Source organism: Rutilus rutilus (genome assembly GCF_951802725.1).
Source record: "Rutilus rutilus genome assembly, chromosome: 15".
Classification (NCBI taxonomy): domain Eukaryota; kingdom Metazoa; phylum Chordata; class Actinopteri; order Cypriniformes; family Leuciscidae; genus Rutilus; species Rutilus rutilus.
In genome coordinates, this window is record NC_140220.1 from 15948385 (window position 1) to 15956842 (window position 8458).

At 39.0% G+C, this 8458-nt stretch overlaps 1 protein-coding gene and 1 long non-coding RNA gene across 4 annotated transcripts in view; one reads left to right on the forward strand and one right to left on the reverse strand.

Moving 5' to 3' along the window:
• Positions 1-277: 277 nt before the first annotated feature.
• On the reverse strand, positions 278-3203 carry LOC311304387. Its single transcript, XR_014629918.1, has 2 exons — positions 1824-3203; positions 278-771 (listed from the first exon to the last, which is right to left on the reverse strand). It is a non-coding gene; the product is annotated as an uncharacterized lncRNA (long non-coding RNA).
• The window catches only part of LOC311304386 (uncharacterized protein), a 12405-nt gene continuing 7137 nt past the window's right edge, over positions 3191-8458 (forward strand). For all 3 annotated transcript variants that reach the window (XM_084431358.1, XM_084431355.1, XM_084431357.1), the window contains exons 1-4: positions 3191-3263; positions 3548-3607; positions 3986-4054; positions 5733-8458. The exon at positions 5733-8458 is cut by the window's right edge and continues 779 nt beyond it. The gene's annotated coding sequence lies outside the window, so the exon portion shown is untranslated. The remainder of the gene's footprint in view (positions 3264-3547; positions 3608-3985; positions 4055-5732) is intronic.

The following is an 8458-nucleotide window of genomic DNA, read 5'->3' on the forward strand; positions in this document are numbered from 1 at the left end:
AAAAAAAAACCTAATGCCATTAAAGTGGCTTTATAATATATGTTATTTTATTAAAATGTAGGCCTATGGCTTGTTTTGTTTATGGAAAGCATGGTTAATCAGATCATACTTTAAATGGGTTAGTTCACCCCAAAATGAAAATATTGTTTCATTATATGTCATTTATATATGTCATTCCAAATCCATAAGACTTTCGTTCATATTCAGAACACTAATGAATATATATATATATATATATATATCCAGCTCTGGAAAAAATTAAGAGACCACTGCAAAATTATCAGTTTCTCTGGTTTTACTAGTTGTTTGGGTAAAATTAACATTTTTGTTTTATTCTATAAACTACTGACCACATTTCTCCCAAATTCCAAATAAAAATATTGTCATTTAGAGCATTTATTTGCAGAAAATGACAACTGGTCAAAATAACAAAAAAAAATATGCAGAGTTGTCAGACCTTGAATAATGGAAAGAAAATAAGTTCATATTCATTTTTAAACAACACAATACAATAACCCTGATTTTCAATCACAGTTTTCATGCGTGCTCTCCACCAGTCTTTCACATTGATGTTGGGTGACTTTATGCCACTCCTGGTGCAAAAATTTAATTCTTTGTTTGATGGCTTGTGACCATCCATCTTCCTCTTGATCACATTCCAGAGGTTTTCAATGGGGTACAGGTCTGGAGATTAGGCTGGCCACAACAGGGTCTTGATCTGGTGGTCCTCCATCCACACCTTGATTGGCCTGGCTGTGTGACGTTGTCCTGCTGGAAAAAAACAATCCTCAGAGTTGGGGAACACTGTCAGAGCAGAAGGAAGCAAGTTTTCTTCCAGTACAACCTTGTACATGACTTGATTCATGCGTCCTTCACAAAGACAAATCTGCCCGATTGCAGCCTTGCTGAAGCACCCCCAGATCATCAATTTTCAGCTTTGTCCAACACCTGGGGTCTCATTTATAAAACTGTGTGTAGGAACCTTAAGTGTACGTGCGCCCCAAAGCCAAAAATGGCGTACGCAAAAAAATATTCAGACTTATAAAACCGTTCGTACGCCAGAACCTGTGCAGAATTCACTTTATAATCCCAGTCAGCAGAAGATTGTGCGCACATGCTTCTCCACCCCGAAATAACCATATATGGAGTTTACAACGCCTAGTTTTACTATGCATATGATTATTCATCCACGTGATAACGTTTAACGGTACAAGACACATTACATTAATAAAAATCATGTAGTTGCCTATCCTTGCCTTGTTTTTGAATACATAAATCAAATAGTGGTAAATACATTTCAGAGAAAGTTTTTCTCAATCTTTTCCACTGGCCGACTTGTATTTTTAATTGATTTATATTTTTAATGGAAACAGATAGGCCTTGGGCATTATTTGCACGAAACTATTTTCTCAGACAATCTGGTATTATCATGATAAGCAATTATCTCTGTGGTTAAAACATTAAAACACAGCACGCAACAGGAAAAGTGTTCAAAAACATCGCATCCACAACAAATATTTCTATAGATTGAATAGGCTATAAAAAATGTTGTAACTTCTCAGTAATGATTTCATGTTTAAGTGTTTAACTCCATTAATTTGAATGGCATATTTAATCGAAATGTTTATATCAGAAGTAAAACATAGTTTAAATCATTATTTTATTTATTATTTGCGTCAGTTTCACTAAACGGCCCAACGCGCTCGCTGGCGCGGACATTTAAGAAGGGATGGATATTTGTCCATATATTTTGTATTTTCTTTCTGTATGTCTTTAGATTTTCTGTCTAAAAGTGACCAAAAAGACATTTAACTCCAGCTCACCATCGGTGTCGCCAAACTGCTCCATCTCCAAAACGTTCGTACGCATGGGTCAGAGTTTGCGTGCAGGTGCGCAAATTTTCCCATCAAGTTTGTTTTTATAAATCACAACTTGTGCGTTGGAAGTGGCGTACGCCTCTTTCAGGGCCTGTTTTGTGCGTACGCAACGGTTATAAACGAGACCCCTGGAGAGGCCTACAAGCCGCAGTGTCTCGCACCCACTGTGAAATTTGGTGGAGGATCGGTGATGATCTGGGGGTGCTTCAGCATGGCTGGAATCGGGCAGATTTGTCTTTGTGAAGGACGCATGAAACAAGTTGGTCCCCCACATTCATTCTCTGTCCGATCACCGTTGTGTTTTTTTTTTTTTTTTTTTTTAATCAACTGTCTGCCTGCTTCAGGAATTATTAAACTTTGAATGTTTTGATCTTGATCCTTCTGTCTTTGTCTTCCTGCCTGAACACGATCGAGTGTGACAGATGATTGGACCGCCCAATATGTACGAACGGGAAAAGTTTATCTTCCTGGCTCAGGAGAGCCCTAATTTCTTTTTCTTTTTTTCAAGAATTTTCTTTGTTTGGCGGTCATCAGCTCCCTGGACGACGAGACCCTAAAGAACCTGTTCTGGATCAGGACGAACTTCCACAACACCATCGACCTTCCAAACACCACCGGCTGAGTTGGAGGGAAGCCGTCGTGAGGTGTCTGGAGAAAGTCGCGCCCCGATTCAGAGCACAGCAGACCCAGAGCCCGTTTCACCACCATCGACCACGGAGGAGTCACGTGAGCCCCCCGCAGACCGAGCAGACTATTCATTTCATTCTCTCTCTTGCCTCGATTTAGTTTACGTAGTGTTTCATAGGGGCGGAAGCATATAGTCGGCGGAAGACAAGTTTTAGAAGTGAGTGACGTCAGTGAGAAGACGTTGGTTGAATCTGTGACAACGTCATTGCCGATGGAGCCAATACGCTCCGTTTGAGAGACGCTCTTTCGTTTGAGAATTATGTCATAATATTCCTTGAAAAGAGAATAGTTATACAGTGCTTCACAATATCTTTAATTTGTATGGAAAATAGTGCGTTGTCACAGGTTTGACTGCGAGCTCTCTTTCTCAATTCAATTTTCAATTCAATTCAAAGGGGCTTTTGGCATTAACGTTTTTGAAACAGGTTATCAAATACAAATAAAATACGTAATAACGTTATGTACAAACATAATAAAACAGTTATATGAACAATAATAAAATAATACATTCTAATAGAAACTTTACTATAAATAAATTATGAAACTTAACACAATTGTTATGTATAATGCATCTTAATGTGGATTATGTAGGCCTATTCATCAGAGTCTTTGAGAAACTTTGAGAATGTACAGGCTACAAAGCAAATAATTTATTCTCTTCTCTCTTTTTTTTCTCAGTGTCAATTGCCATTGATCGTTGTAAGTAGAAGTCAACCTACAACTCAAATTTGCCACATTCATCATATGCTAATTGATCAATATATAAATTAAAGCTACTTAATGTGGCATGTTATAATCTTAATGAATACATTAAATGGTTCATTATTTAAATTAATTAATTAATAGAATGGAATCCTGCATATCTGATTTGCCAGTTTCGTCATAACACATTAATGAATCAATAATCACTGATGGAACTGAAAACCTATTTTCAGACATATTTTACTCATATTTGGTCTTTTCCCTCTTTTGTTTGTCAACAGCAGCTACATACACCCCAAAGGCTCTTCTAAGAGCCACACCACAAGAGCATCTTTGGCTTGGTGAGTATTTATTTTGACTGATTATCAGATACCTCTCAGTATTTGGGTTAAGATCAATCAAAAGCAACATCATTCAGCATGTTATTAATGTCTTAAAGAAGTCATTAAAGAGACTATTCTTAAAAAAAAAAGAATGAATAGAATGGAATTCTGCATCTCTGATTTGCCAGTTTCGTCATAATTTTAAATTAATTAATATTCACTGTTGGAACTGAAAACATTTGAATTTATACAGACATCTCACTCCTATTTCTCTTTTCTCCTTTGATATTCACAAAAGCATAATTTACAGCATGCATACAGCATTTGTAATGTTGAATACATTTTAGTTTTTATGAGTAATATATTATTATATATATATTTTTTTTCATGTAATAGTTTTTGCATCATCTTCCCCACCTCCACGTCTCTCCACCTCCTTCACATTTTTGTCTTGCCACATTCAGGGTAAGTAATATTCTTTATATTCATGTTAAGGTGGTCTCAGTAATGTTGGTTTAAATAAACATGCATTCATATATTTAAGAAAACTGTTATGTTTATAGACCATTTCAACAGCTATTTGTAGATGTAAGGAGGTGATGTGTTTGGCCCTCAGACGGTTAGTCCGCACGCACATTCAAAACTATGGCAGGAGGGCATTTTTAAGGCAATTGTGTGATTAATTTTCTTATTCACGCGAATAAAATGTTAAAATTAAAATAAGGAGCATGTTTTTCAGTGGTTGGATGTTCTCTCAGGCCCAAAACTTGCTCTCGGAAATCAAAGAATTTAGATTTCCGAAAAACGCCCCTGGATTGCAGCAGTGAAGGTAGAAGGATGGATACTAAGCAACTAGCAATATACACGTTTTTTTTTTTTTTACAGATAAAATAAGCCAAAAAAGAGATTTAGCTCAGACTGAAGAGTCACAAATTATGAAATGCCCATGAGAAGGATGCATTAAATTGCAGTTAAGGCATAACTATTGGACGGTGAAATGCTCATTTGGTCAGCAGGGTCATACAAAAACAGGTGGAGAAGAAAAGACGCATTTAAACAAATTAAAGGGTTAGTTCACCCAAAAATCAAAATGATCTCAGTATTTACTCACCCTCGTGTTATTCTAACCCTGTAAGACTTCCATTTATCATTGCATCACAAAATATTATATTTATGATGGTCCTCCATAGACATACAAGTGGCTTAAACTTGCTCGATCAGTAAACGTATTAAGACATCGTTTAAAATAGTCCAAGTGACTCCAGTGGCTCAACCATCCTTTTATCAAGCGACAAGAATAATTTTTCTGCGCCAAAAACAAACAAATATAACAAATTTATTCTAATATCCATTTACTCGTGCTGTGCTTCAAAGCTGTTTACGTAGTCTATCTGCGCAAGCTTCTGGGTTCTATGTCATACACATGACCTGCGTGGTGACGTAGAACCCAGAAGCTTGCGCAGATAGACTACGTAAACAGCTTTGAAGCACAGCACGAGTAAATGGATATTAGAATAAATATGTTATATTTGTTTGTTTTTGTCGCAGAAAAAGTATTCTAGTCACTTGATAAATGTATGGTTGAGCCACTGGAGTCACTTGGACTATTTTAAACAATGTCTTAATACGTTTACTGATCGAGCAAGTTTAAGCCACTTGTATGTCTATGGAGGACTTATCCAGCACTCAGATTCCATCATAAATATAATATTTTGTGATGCGATGATAAATGGAAGTCTTACAGGGTTAGAACAACACAAGGGTGAGTAAAAACTGAGATCATTTTGATTTTTGGGTGAACTAACCCTTTAAGTGTGATGTGTAACTGTTGCCTTTTCACTAGACTTAAAAGGTTCATGGTTTTTTTTTATTTATTTTTTTTTATTTTTTTTATAAACCTGAGATTTAAAAATGGCCCCACCGGAAATGCTTCAGGGCCTTCAGACATGAGCAGTAGAATTCCAACCAATTTATTGTTTATGTCCTTGAAATGGTTTATATTTATATGGGAAATTGACAATTCAACTATTAACAAATAACATTTTGATGTAAAAACCTGAAGACTGGCTGCTAATAGATATAATGAAATATTGCAAAATATGCCAGTACCACATTTTCAACAAGTCTAATAATTTGGATTTAGAATGGATTCAAAAACCAAGAGGCAACGCTACACACGGCAGTGGAAATATGCACGGAGATCACTGCATGAAAGGTGTAATGAAATTGGAGAAGAGTCATCAGTTCATCCAGTAACCCTTCAAGAAAGAATTAATGAAGAAAATTACACTGAGGAAGACATCTCAAGTGTTTCTGAAGATGTAGAAATTGGGGTCAGTTGGGAGAACTCCAGTTCAGGACCTGACAGTGTGGCCGATGTGTCCAGAGAGGAAAACTGCAATTCAGATATCGAGGATGAAAACAAAGTGACCCAAACTTCACTCTCAACATTTTTACAAGAATGGGCAACAAAACACCTCATCAAGCATAATGCCCTAGATGATCTCCTGAAAGGACTTTAAAAAAATGGACACCCAGAGCTTCCATCAACAGCAAGGACACTGCTGAAAACTCCAAGACTCATTACATCAGTGGCAAAATCAGGAATGGAGTGTGTCCATTTTAACTTAAGAGAGAGCCTTCTTGAACAGCTGCAGCGCTATCCAAGAGAGATTACAGAAGGAGTTAGCACATTGGAGCTATCATTTAATATAGATGGCCTGCCTATTTTTAAAAGCAGCAAAACAAATCTTTGGCCCATTCTCTGTGCCATTCACCTGCCACCCGTCTGTGTCTTCCCTGTCACACTGACACTTGGTCCCACCAAACCAACAAATTTGGATTTTACTGAAGAAGCCATAAAGGACATCCAGGAACTTTTGGACAATGGTTTGGATGGAAAAGAAATAAAAATCAGATGTGTTGTGTGTGACGCACCCGCAAGAGCCATGGTAAAAAAGATCAAACAATATTCTGGATACTATGGGTGTGATAAATGCACACAGAAGGGTACATGGGTGGATGGACGTGTGACCTACCAAGAAGTTGATAACCTCACTTTACGAAGCAACGACACATTCCGCGCTGAAATGACTAGACGTCAAGAAAATGAGGACACTCTTGTGTCCCCCTTTCTGAGCCTCCCACTAGACATGGTACAACAATTCCCGATTGATTACATGCATCAAGCTTGCCTGGGAGTAATGAAAAAACTAATAACAGTGTGGGTTAGAGGAGACAGGAAAGTGAGAATGTCTGCTGAGCAAATAAGCAATGTGACCCAAAGGCTGCTGTCACTTCGAAAGGTCATTCCTAGCTGTTTTGCCCGGAAACCTAGAAATTTGGAAGACGTTGACCGATGGAAGGCAACGGAACTGCGGCAGTTTGCTGTTTACACAGGAAAGATCGTGCTTAAAGGAATTCTGGCTGACCAGCTATATGATCACTTCATGGTCTTCAGTGTTGCCTTGGGTCTTCTGCTTTGCCCTACACTTGCAGTGGAACACAACAGCTACAGCAAAGAGCTGATGAAATACTTTGTCGGAAAAGCAGGAGAACTATATGGAGACCACTTCATTGTGTACAATGTACATTCAATGGTGCATTTACCAGAGGAGGCAATGGCTTATGGCAGTCTTGATGATTGCAGTGCGTTTCCTTTCGAAAATTATCTTGGGAAGCTGAAGCGACTAGTAAGATCAGGAAAGCAGCCACTTACTCAAGTGGTGAAACGGCTAGAAAAGATGTCAAAATCCCCATTGTCTGTGGAGGCCTCTGAGCCAAAATTCAAAAGGCCTAATAATGCCTTCATACTTGATCAAGGTAAATGCTGTGAGGCCATTGAAGAGAGCGAGTCGGATGATGGTTGCCAGATGTTGCTGTGCAGGCTTTTTGAGAAAACAGAATCACTTTTCAGAGATCCATGTGACTCAAGAATACTTGGATGCTTCAAAGTGCAATCAAGGCATGCTGTCATGAAGCTCATACCAAAACGGCAACTGACAAGAAAAGCTATAATGGTGGAAAAAAGAGAAGAGACTATCTTCTTAGCAATCCTGCATGTGCACAGATAATGCCCCAGTCAATCACTCACTCACTCGCTCTCTCACTCACTCACTCACTCACTTACTCACACTCTCTATCACTGATTTACTCACTCACTCACTCTTCTCACTCACTCGCACTCTCTCTCTTTCACTCACACTCTCTCTCACACACACACACACACACACACTCACTCACTCGCACTCTCTCTCTCACTCACTCTCTCTCTCTCACATACACTCACTCACTCACTCACACTCTCACTTACTCACTCACCAACACTCTCACTCACCCACTCACTCACTCACCAACACTCTCACTCACCCACTCTCTCTCTCACTCACTCACTCACTCACTCACTCACTCACTCACTCACTCACTCTCTCACTCACTCACTCACCCACACTCTCACTCACTAACACTCTCACACACACACACTCACTCACTCGCACTCTCTCTCACTCACTCACCCACACTCTCACTCACTCTCTCTCTCACATACACTCACTCACTCACACTCTCACTCACTCACTCACTCACTCACTCACTCACTCACCAACACTCTCACTCACTCACTCACTCACTCACTCACTCACTCACTCACTCACTCACTCACTCACTCACTCACTCACTCGCACTCTCTCTCACTCACTCACCCACACTCTCACTCACTCTCTCTCTCACATACACTCACTCACTCACTCACACTCTCACTCACTCACTCACTCACTCACCAACACTCTCACTCACCCACTCACTCACTCACTCACTCACTCACTCACTCACTTACTCACTCACCCACACTCTCACTCACTAACACTCTCA